Source organism: Triticum dicoccoides, chromosome 2A, assembly GCF_002162155.2.
Source record: "Triticum dicoccoides isolate Atlit2015 ecotype Zavitan chromosome 2A, WEW_v2.0, whole genome shotgun sequence".
NCBI lineage: Eukaryota > Viridiplantae > Streptophyta > Magnoliopsida > Poales > Poaceae > Triticum > Triticum dicoccoides.
The window spans coordinates 232,368,700-232,381,188 of NC_041382.1; positions in this window are offsets into that span (position 1 = coordinate 232,368,700).

Here is a 12,489-nt window from a genome sequence, read left to right on the forward strand (position 1 = left end):
CATGCATTCATAGCATAGGATTCCCTTCGTGGCGACACGAGGGGGTGGGGGCTGCTAGCTACTTCGCAATTTTCTAGGTGAACCTCGGTTGGGGGAGGGGGCATGCATTCATAGCCACTACAAAAAAAATACACTTCGGTGATGATACGTGTTTGTCACAGTAGGTCACATTTTTTGTCATGCATGTACATCCATGACAAATTTATGACAGAATCAAGATAGTCATACCTGTGCTGACGTAGAAGTGTTCCATGACATTACCAAAATTATCATCACGGAAGTGTCCACTTCCATGACGATAAGTCGCGCGTCACAGAAGTGCTTTCGTCAAGGGTGACCGACACGTGGCATCCACCATAACGGAACGCCATTAAGCTATCGGGTCGGGTTTTGGATCCGATAACCCGTTAACAGCCCCGACCAATGGGGATTTTCCACGTGTAAAATCATCATTGGCTGGAGGAGACACGTGTCAGGTCCGCGTTGGCACAGGTGTCACTCATCCAATGGGTGAGACGCGCCTATGATATGTTGACACGTGGACCGGACCATCAAGTTTAAATGGGACAACCCAGCTGAAGGCCCACAAGATTTTGCAGACCATAATGGGCCGGCCCAGATAAAGGCCCATGAGATTTTGCGGACCATAATGGGCTGGCCCAGCTAAAGGCCCACAAGATTTTGTGGGTCATAATGGGTCGGCCCAGGTAAAGGCCCACAGATTTTTGTGTGCCATAATGGGTTGGCCCAGGTAAAGGCCCACAAGATTCTTGCGGATCATAATGGGCGGGCCCAGCTAAAGGCCCATGAGATTTCGCTGACATTAATGGGCCGACCCAGCTATAGGCCCACAATATTTTGAGGACCCTAGTAGGCCGGCCCATTAACTGGCTGGCATGTTTTGGACCAAATGCCGGCCCATATTTGATCTGGTCCATTAATGGCCTGCCACGCTCCGGGCCTAATAGTGGCCCATATGAGATCCGGCCCGTTTAAAGCCTACCATGTTCTGGGCCAAATTACGGCCCAGATCAGGTCCGGCCCTTTAAGAGGCTTTGGGCTCAATTATGGCCCATATCAGATTCGGCCTGTCAACTGGACACTATGCTTTTGGGCCCACTTGCTAAAGGCCCACTTAGTAATTCGGCTTGATATTAGTTTTGGTCTGTTAAGGGCCCGTTTAACATTTCGGCCCTATATTAATTTTGGCCTATTAAAATCCCGTCATATAGTTGGGCCTAACTACGGCCCGGTTTGCATCCGGCCTGCTCGCAGCCGATATCTGATTGGGCCAAACAAGGACCGAGACAATGTTGGCCTATTAAAAGCCCGTGATTTCATTCGCACAATCATGGGCCAGGGTTCATTTCGGGCTGTTGCCGGCCCGTGAGCTGTTCGGCACGTTTCAGGCCCAACCTACATCATGATTGCATGACGGCCTGATTAGGTACCGTAATTTTACGGTTTGGCTAGTTTACTGCGAAGACAGGATATATATACAGTAAAATAACTGCAACATCGTGAATAAGAAAAAACATAGACTATACAATAAAGAAATTACGGCATATTACATCCACCGGGCATCAAAGTTCACCACTATGATAATAAAGCACAAGCAGACAGCAGATTACATACACTGGGCATCAAAGATCGCCACCAGTGCAAATAAACACGCCGACAAAACAATATACAAAACCGACAGCACTTCAATAGAGTTCAAGAAAGGTTAGCCCTGCTGGGGAGCTGCAGCACAAGCAGCTGAGCAAGATGATGAGACTGCGCTTGTTCAACACTTATATTTTCCTCACTCTGAAAGATAAACAAGCAGACATATGACAGGTTTTGCACATAAAAGTATCAGTGCTGACAATTCATCACATTCCTTACTGACGAATAAAGGGACACAGTTTAAAATTGCATTAACACAATATGGTATTGTTCAGGTCAAGACATGGCAGGAAATGACATTGTGAAGGAGTTGGCAGCTTCACGACACCACTGGATTACATATCAAGAACTCATAAGTATCAATGGTTATTGTGCTGTCAATTTATACCATTTCAGATTGGCAAATAAAGAGACGGTTTAAATAATAGTAGAATGATATGACATTGTTCATAGTTAAGACATTGCAGAATATGACATTGTGCTGTAGTGGGTAGGTTCACCACACCACTGGATTACGGATGAAGAACAGAAGCATACATGCAGTGCAAAAGAAGATCACTTGCTCTATATAGTTTACTTTACATGGTATGAAGAAGAAACTTGGTTGTACAACTGAAAACTTAAATTGAGAAAGGACAAACTTTTGTTTATGAACTACATAATAAACTTTAAACAAGCAATTTGATGCAAACACAAAAATAAACAGCTATTGCAGTGATGCCTAACCAAATATATACAACAAAGTTTGAAGGCTTGAGATGGACAAACTTACATTATTGGTGATGACAGGCTCTATAAAGGCCTTGTCCATGCTGATGGGGGGGGGGGGAATTCAAGAAGTTTACCACGTAATCTTCTTCAAAAGAATTGCCTTTATTCTACATTTTGTCAAGAGTAAATATAGATGTGATAATATATGAAAAAATGGAGAATATTTAAGATAAGATGAAGAGTGATGCTACATAACCAAGTAGCTATAAATGTAAGTGCAGTGATACAGGCAAAATGTACAACCAAGAGCAATGCACAACTAAACTTCTTCAGTACCAACCTTATGGTAAGAGTAAATATAGATCTGATGTGTAGAAAATGGAGGGCAAAGGAAAATAAGCTGCAGAGTGATGGTACATGAACAACTACCTGTCATTATAAGTACATTGATAAAGGACAACATGTACTTACAAGAACAATGCAGAGCTAAAAAACATTGGCATTGGATATATTCTACACTAATGTAACCATTCATACAGATCAGATAATTTGGAGCGAACAATTGAAAAGCAAGCTATCATGCATACTGCTGTCACATAATGAACCAGGTATGTATGCAAGTACAGTGATACAGGACAACAGGTACTAACAAGAGCAAAGCAGCGGGCAGCATATTTGCGATATCCTGTCGTTCTTCTCAAACCGGAATTCTTCTTCGAGCAGATTTCCTGCAAAAAAGATCCGTAAGGCACATGCGGAAAAGTAGAAGTTGAAATTGTCATGTGATTTCATAGACAGTACCTCATCCTAGGAACGTGACCAGTGCATAACAAGGTTTTTCCATTCAATGTCTTCTAAATTTAGCACAGGAGACTTCACCGGAAATTCGTTTATAGACTTGCCATCAAAGTGTGATTTCCTCAGGTAACACCGATACCGCTGCGATGCTTCCTTGAAAAGCACAAGCAAGCTTTGCTCGTCATGACTATCTAGATTGACCCTCGCCTAGTTACAACAATGTAATGTAAATCATTGATGTGTTCAATCAGCAGAAAACAGGAAAATAATAACCATGAATAATAGCACTTACACGTAAGTTGGACAGGAAGATGTGAAAATGGTGTTTGTCTTCACAATAATCTTCCCTTGACGGGAATATATGCACGTAGTCCCTAACAACATTGAAAGCATTATCTTTTAAACTGGGAATAAATGGAATGGGGTTCCAATCTGCAGGAATTGGCCGTCTCTGCAGTTGGGATAGGTCTTCGGCTAGTGGACTTGCTTTACTTTTTGCTGGAGTGGGATTTTTCTATGGTACAGCTGGTGCTATGGCAAATGAAATCGGTATACCTTTTGCTGGAGTGCAGGTCCTGCGTGGTGGGGCTAGTGGTGTGGCCAGTGAAGTATGGGTACAGTCTGCTGGAGTCGGTCCTACATTTTGTGTCACTGGTTGTACAGCCAATATAAGTGGGTTGCTGTCTGATTTCTCCGGCACCACCATGTTTTTCAAGGACTTTGCTGGTGCTCCTTCAGGTTCGGCAATCACCCTCTTCCTTTTTGATGTCTGATGCACAAGAACAACATTTGAGTGGAAAAACATGGTATGATGACAGATGGAATATGTATTGATAATGGATGGGCATGGCATCTCGACATATATGATGAGTAAACTAAGCAGATGGCGGAGCAACAAAGTAGAAGAAATGCAAGACAACATATGCAAGATACCCGCAATCAATTAAACATTGCCAAATTAGAACAGGCGCCTTGATGGGTGAACAGGACATGCCATCTGCCTTTGACTCCCCGAGGTTAGAATAATCATTAGGATCATATTCTGAACAAGAATCAACATGTGGGGAGCGTATGAGTTTCATTGCATCCAGAATGGCACTCAATGCCTTGGTGCCAATTTTGTAAGTCATTGCAGTGTTTAGCTTCAAGAGTGGACTGTTGCTAGTGTGACACAAAGCAGCTACACAGATCATAGTGTAGATATAACGGGAAAACCTTAAGCATCAGAGTAAAATTAGCAAAGTGGAATTTGCTGGAATATATGTGCTAGTATTGCCGGTACAGCTAGAAATGCTTCGGATACCAGCTCTCTTCAAGTGAAGGTGCGGTACTGTTAATATCAGTGTAACTCTCAAAGGTGACACATCTCCCCGCATTTCCTTGCTATTCTTATAGGATTCAAGTGGGCAGGCCACTACACATCCTATTCCTATGTTTACAAGATCCTACGAATCAAAGAGGCTCGAAGTGTCCATCACAACCGACCGTATAGACCTCTACACTGCAAATGTCCCTGCTCATCTTCAGTACAAGGAACATACTGTACTACTATCATACTCCCTCCATTCCAAAATATAAGTCTTGGTAGAGATTTCCACTATGGATCACATATAGATGTATCCAGATACATTTTAGAGTGTAGATTCACTCATTTTGCTCCATATGTAGTCCATGGTGGAATTTATACAAAGACTTGTATTTAGGAACGGAGAGAGTACATATTAAAGAAGAACAGAAGAGGAACATGGTAAAGAAGAGCAAGCAGATTTTGGATAATAAAATGTTGGTTGCACAGTGCCCACAAATGATGAACCAGAGCGCATTAAGAATGCAACTCCCAGCTGTCTCTCGACCATTTCAGGCGGTTGGATGAAGATCCTACGTCTCCTAACCCTTTTTCTTCCTCGTCTCTGATTCTTCCCATACAGAACGCTGCACGGGCCGCCGGCCGGACCACCAGCCCCCATCACCTGTGTTCCTCCTCCACCCCACCCCACCCCCGCCCCAAACCCCACCTGCGTCGGTTTTCTTCATTCGGCGAGGCCCCACAACTACCTGAGCCCATTCGATCGCACCGGCGCGAACTCCGACGAGCTCTGAAAAATCGACTGACCCAATTTTGAAATTTAGTCTACTGTGATTTAACTAGTGTGGAATATAAAGGGGGAAAACCATAAGCATTGGGAGTATAGTGTTGAGCGTGCCATGGCGGAACTGAAGGTGCAAACTGGACAAAGACAACTTCGCAACCAAGACAAGAAATCAGAGTAAAGCAGTGGCGATCTATTTGCTTGCTGCGATAAATAAGTTGAGCAGATACGAAAGAGTACCGCCTCTGGTGCGGCGCCGTGTACGCATCTATTGAGAATTTGTCGATGCTGCGGTAGCGATGGCTGTCGGCGGCTTGGAAGCAGATCTAGGAGGGTAGACGGTGGCGGCGGGGCGTGGTGGACGAGACGGTCATAGGAGCGGCGCCGTCAAGGTGGACGACGGCGGGGATGAAGCGAGAGGACGGGGTGCAAGGATCCCGGTCCGAAGCTGTGGATGAGAGAGGTCAATCTCTTGTAATGGACGGCGACGTCGGGGTATCAGCTCCGGCATGGTGGAGGAGGACGACGGTGGATGGTGTGGCAGACGGCGGCAGACGGAGGAGGGTGGAGTGGAGAGGGTGTTTTGGTGCACATGGAGTATGAATGGGGAAAAGGGAGGTAGAGAGGAAGGGGGAACCATGTATTCAGGGTGCGCTTGTCTCAAATGCGAGGAAATTTACAAACTTCGCCCCCGTTTCAAATTTCTACTACATCACAACAACATTAGTCGGCTGGGGATAGGACAGTAATCTCGCATAGACCGAATATTTGTCGACGAGAGTTTGTTTTTGGCGCCCACCATGTATGAATATGAATTGGGGAGGGAGTCGATTTCGGCCAAGGACACACTGTGTTTTGGTGCCCACCGTGTATGATTCCGGGTGGGAGGCGGTTACGTCACGTTTGGGTGAAATTACAAACCTACCCCTATCGAAACCTATAGAAATCCAGCAGATAGGCTTTGCGTGGCAGGGATAGGCAGTAGTGATTTCCATCTCGCAGATTTTGGTTTCGGGCGGTTACTGCGACTTTCCCCGCTTCGTTCAAATTTTGCAGAGTGCACGTTTACCGTGCCAACTCAATTCGAATCCCGTTTGTATTCTATTTTTTCGGGCGGGACCCATTTTCAATTGGAATGACAGTCTATAGACATCATTTTTTATATATACTTTCAAAAACACAACACCATTTATACATAAATATGGTTTACAAATGGCATGATCTCAGATTCATAAGGTTGTTTCCATCAATTTGGATTTTCAGATATTTGAAACCACTTTATGTTGAAATCCAATGTATGGATTCCTCGCTAACTGTCTCCAATTAATGTGTGTTTCATGCGGGTTTTTTTACTTCTCAAACATGTATAATGTGTTTCACACACGCAACATATAGTGTAATCCCGTTTAGACATTAATTGCATATAAACCATGCATTGTTTGTAATTGAAGAATCTATGGATCACCAATATTGATAAACTATATAACATTACATGTGTGCCCAAATTCAAATGAATATGCATGTTTGATACACCAATTTGCGTTATGATATTATCGATGTCGTGATCTCCATTTTAAATATTTGAATCCCCTTTAATCCAGATATTCATCTCATATAGCTATCACTCATGCTTATATAGGAGTATCTCTTTGGACCTATATGCGTCCATCGTCTCTCAGGTATCTCTCATGCTACCTGTATGTCGACAATGATCTTTTATCTTCGTAACACACTAACGGTACTCTCTCCCTCGACCTTCATCACTCTATCTCTCTCTAAGTATATCTCGCTCCCTGCTATGTGTCTCTAACTATGATTCTCCATGTGGAATCTCTTTCTCTCACACAAACACAAAACTTTGTCTCCCGTGGTCTCATTTCTCTCTACTATCCCCATGTGTGCCACTCGCACACCCCTCATACAGAGATGTCTTTCGCTCCTTAGATATGAGAACCTACGACTCTTCCTCTTCAATATCTCTTTCTCACACACAAACACAAACTCTGTCTCCCAGGGTCTCATATTTCTCCATTGTTCTCTTGTATGTCGCTCACACACACCCTCTCTCCCTAGAGATATCTTGCGTTCCCTCGTATGTCTCTCTAGCTATCACTCTCGTTGTGAAATATCTTTCTCTCTCGCAGACACAAAACTCCGTTTCTCTGGATCTCATTTCTCTCTGATATCTGTTTGTATGTGACTCACATGCACCCTCTCTCTATCTCTCTCACACCCACACACATAACCCAGCCTTCTGATCCACTCGACTCCTATCTCTAACGCACACTAGCTAGCATCTTTATCTTTCTATTTATCTGTTTCTCCATCAATCTTCTTTCTCGCCCTCACTCTTGATTCCTATCACGCACACTACATATTTTCTCTCTACATGCAGTCAAGTGCCCTCTCACACACATATATAACTTCACCCTTTGAACCACCCGATGGTCATCTCCAACACCCAAACTAGCGGATGTCCCTCTAGCTAGAATCTCCATCTCTGTATCTATCCGTAGTTTCTCCGTCAACATTTCTTTCTTACACGGAGTCTTGCTTCCTATAACCCACACTATATATGTCTCTCCATACATATGCATTTATAGGTTGGTCTCTTTTGCACAATAGTTGCGCCTCACTCCCTCTGCTCGCCATAGATGCATGCTCCAGCCCACGCCACTATCTCTTAAAGACAAAAACACATGCAGAATTGTCGGGCCTTCTTCCCTGCATTCTCACATGCATGCATATTGTCATACCGATCTGTCTCTCCCATGTCGTTGATCTTATGACTTATGTCTTCTTTCTTTTATCTCAATCATGTGCGTGCGTACACACACATCCCACGTATACATGTATACCTCTAACACATGCACGTTCAAGGTCTCTATGTCTCCATATGCAGTTAATTACCCTCAATCCTAACGCCGCATCAAATCGTTCTCCTCTTTTGTGCACATAACTTTCGCCTGGATGGGTAAAACACACACTCACACTTAACAATCTCCTTCTAGCTACCCCCGCCTCTCACTCTTCCCCTATATCCCCGAAACCAATAAGACCATCCCTTTGTCTAATTGCCGCCTACATGCATGTAACAGCCTGGATTTTGGCCCTTTTCTTTTTCTTTTTGATTTATTGGTCTTTGCTCTGTTTTTCTTTTTGGAGTGGTTCTGTGGCCTTGTCACCTGGGAAATCATCCTCTTTTTCCCTCTCAAGTGGCTCATCATTCTCAAAACCTTGCCAAGATCATGTCACTTCACTGCTTGACCAAACCCTAATTTCTTTTTCTCAGGAATATTCCTTTTTCTATTAAAGGAATAACCCTGTCTACCCTAGGTTGTGAAGCAACCTTTATTTCCATTGCACCTAAAATTCCCAAATAATTCTCATAAATTGTTTGGGTCATATCTTCCTCAAATATGGCAAAATATTTCATTTGTCAGTTTATCATCTTGCTCAAATAATTCATTTCCTATTCTGCCCTAAATGGCACATTGTGAAGCAAGTGCTGTTTTCCTTTTCCCAATTGACCTCAAACTCCTTGGACACTTTTTCCTGTCCATATAATTGCCACATGCCAAAATGCAACCTCATTTGCCTAGTAATTATTTAATTATGATTTTCCAAAGTTTCTATCCAGAAAGAAGCTTTGTGAAGGAGGTGCAAGCTAGGCATATCCAAATGAGTTGCAATTTTGCATGATCCCGCATATCATCATATCATAGCCCTCCACCAAAATAGAGCTCATGTAATGCCTCCATGTGAGCTCACCTTCAATTCTTTGATTCTGTCCAAAATTTTAGTTTGTGAAGCAAGTATATTCATATAACCTACCTCCACCCATTTTGGGCATGTTTCATCAAGCCAATATTTCTCTAGAATTTTTGCAAGTTTCTGGTCAGCAAGGATGTTTGTGAAGCAAGTACCATTTTGGTGAATCCAATTGGTATGAAACTTATACAGCATCTTTATATGATCAAATCATGAAGCCTTGCCAAACTTGAGCTCAAGTGGCCACACCATTTGAGTGTACCATCCTGATCAAGTTTCTAGACCATTTTGATCAGTTGCAAAGCAACTATGATTTATATTGATCCAATTTTTCTCCAAGTTATCAGGACGAAAGTCCTTCTTTACCTCAACCTCGCAGACAACTCCATTGGATCCAAAACCCTTCCTGTTGATCACTAGTGCTCACCCAAGTTTATTGCAGTAAACTTCAGAGGGTTCTCACCGTTTAAACCGATCACTTTTAACCGAACTACCACCATAGCTGAGACCTACCCTGGATGAACTACCCACTAGAAAACAAGTTCCAGCCCCTCTCCCCCGCTACATGCCAGTGCACGCGGTGACCGCGTTAATGGGAAGCCCGTGCGCGCGCTCTGTTGCCGTTGGCCGCGCCCAGGATGGATTCTTACTCAGGCCCCTCTCCCCCTCGTCGTCTTAGCGCGTGTGAGCATGTCCATTGTCTTCCTCTCATCGTCGCCGATCACTTGGACCCCACTCCCCCTCCGGCAGCTTCCTCACCGACGCAAATCGCCGTGTGCCCACGGGCGCACAGTGGTCGTTTGGATCTGTGTGTGCCCTGGCCGCTTCCTCCCCGTGTTCCGGCGTCGCCTCTGCCCTGTGAGAACCTCAACTGTGTCTCCCTCGTCGCTTGCCCCCTAGTTCATGCACGCGCACACGCGTCCGTGGTGCCGGCCACGCATCCGCGGCGACGACAGGGCGGCACCTCGCCCCGCGGCTATTTAAGGCGACCCCGAGACCCTCCGAGCTCACCCACAGCCTCACCCCTCCTCTCTAAGCCTCCCCGACCACCCAAACGAGCTCGAGGAGCTCTCATTCCTTCCCCTCGTCACCACGGCCGCCGCTCTGTCCCAGCTAAATTCGCTTAAAGCCGCCCCCCTCCTTGCCTTCTTTCACCGCCAGAGCCCCTATCTACATCTGGCGACCCTCCCCTGCCGTTTCCCTCACCCTCCGACGCACTAGGGAGCCATGCCCGTCGCCGCCCGACATAGCCGTCCGCTGCGGTCGAGGATGCTCCCGTTCCCGCCGTCTTCAGCAACCGGGAGGCCGACCAGGCGATGCTCGATCCCCCGAGCAAGTTGGTGTGCCGAGCGCCGCGGGAGGCGGCCAGAATCGCTGACGAGCCCCGTCGGGACCCTTCTCTGCCGCGGCCAGGCGCAGGCGAGAGGAAGGGGACGAAGGCGCTGACCCCCTCCACTCTAGCTGGTCGCGGGCCCCGCGCGTCAGCCCCTCGCCCGTTGACCCCGCCCCTCCACGTTAGTTAAGTGGAGATGAATTCTCAGGCAATCCGTTTCCTTCTTCCGAAAGCGTAATGTGCTTCTACTTCAGCGAAAGTACGCTTTCCTTCTCTGAAGACGTAGTTTCTCTCTGTTACAGCGAGGAATACGTTTTCCGCAAGAGAAGACGTATTTCCTGGAGTGCGCTTTCAGTTTTTCCGGCTAAGGGCCTGTTTGTGATGGTTTTATTTACAAATGGGTCCCTGGGAGAAAAACAACTATAACTTTTTAACCACAACTCTAAATCAGGTGATTCCAAAGCCCACTTCTTTGTTTCGTCAAGCCCTTTCCGATGGAATCAGTTTCACCATGTTTTGAAATTCTGAAAATGACCATTTTTGCCCCCTCCGAGAGAGTACGTTTTCCGGCGATCCTTTTCGCGAGTTTCTCGCACTTTCTTCTGGTGATTTCTTCCACCACAGGCAAGCCACACCCTCCATTTGCATGATTGTAATGCAATGACATGGTTTAAATTATTTGAACTTGTTTAAAATATTGCTTTAGCTACATGACTTTGTGCGTGGCAATTTCTTGGAGTTGTATTTTGATCTTGTTATTGCCATGACGTTGCTTGGAGTTCTAGGACTTATATTTTGCAGCTTATGTGGTTGACATGTTGCCATTGGATTATTAGTGGCTTATGTTATGATTATTTTCATGGTGGTGTTGGATATGATATTTTGGAGTATTACTTTGGATGTCATGCTGCCTTTGGATTATTAGTGGTTAGTATGATTAGTTTCATGATGATGCATGTTATTATATTTTTGGAGTATTACTTTGGATATCATGCTGCCTTTGGATTATTAGTGGTTAGTATGATTATTTCCATGATGGTATCTGTTATTATATTTTTTAGTATTACTTTGGATGTCATGCTGCCTTTGGATTATTAGCGGTTAGTATGGTTGTTTTCATGATGATATCTGTTATTATATTTTGTAGTATTACTTTGGGTGTCATGCTGCCTTTGGATTATTAGCAGTTAGTATGATTGTTTTCATGATGATATATGTTATTATATTTTGGAGTATTACTTTGGATGTCATGCTGCCTTCGGATTATTAGTGGTTAGTATGATTATTTTCATGATGCTAGTTGATGTTCTGTTGCTTGGAGTATTATTTTCGGAAATGATGTTTACATGTGGATCTTAGCCGAATAGCTTTGTTCTTGTTATTGGAGTAGTAGGATTATTATTTTCGGAATCATCATGACAGTAGTGTTGTGCTACCCTTGGAGTATTTTGAGATGATGAGATTATGTTTGGATTATTTGCTGGATATTGTTATGACTTGGATTATAGTTTGATAGTTGATATCGGAGTATCAGTTACCACAGTTATATTTTTGGGGATAAATTCCGTCATTAAGTTGGTCAGGTGCCACCGAACCAGGCTTTTTGCAGTGCAACCACATTTGCCTTTTTGGGAAGGCCCTAATGCGTTCTATTGTCGTGCCTCTCGCCGGTGCCTCCAACTAGGGAAGGTTATGGGCGTGCGTACCCTGGCACGGTAAGCAGACATAACCTTGTGTGTCTGTTGTTGTTTTTATGGATCCGAGTCCCCGAGTGGGAGTGTCCCCGAGTGGGAGTGTTTTGACCACGACGGTGGTTGGGGTGTCTTTGGTAGACACGGGGTCACCCAGGACCAGCCCGTTGGGGATTTGGGTCAGAGTGGCCGGGAGAGTGGATGGCAATGGAAGGGTTTTGTCGGAATGCCGTTGGTCCACCCGAATGGGAGTGCGAGGCCATGGGTTCCGTGGTGTGGGTACAATGTGCTACCTCTACAGAGTGTATTTAATCTATCGATAGTCACGTCCGTACTTGGTCCCACCATTCGATCAACACTCACATGACGGAATGACTTATAGGTGATTTATATGTTGATATGTTGAGCAGTACAGACTGGCAGGATG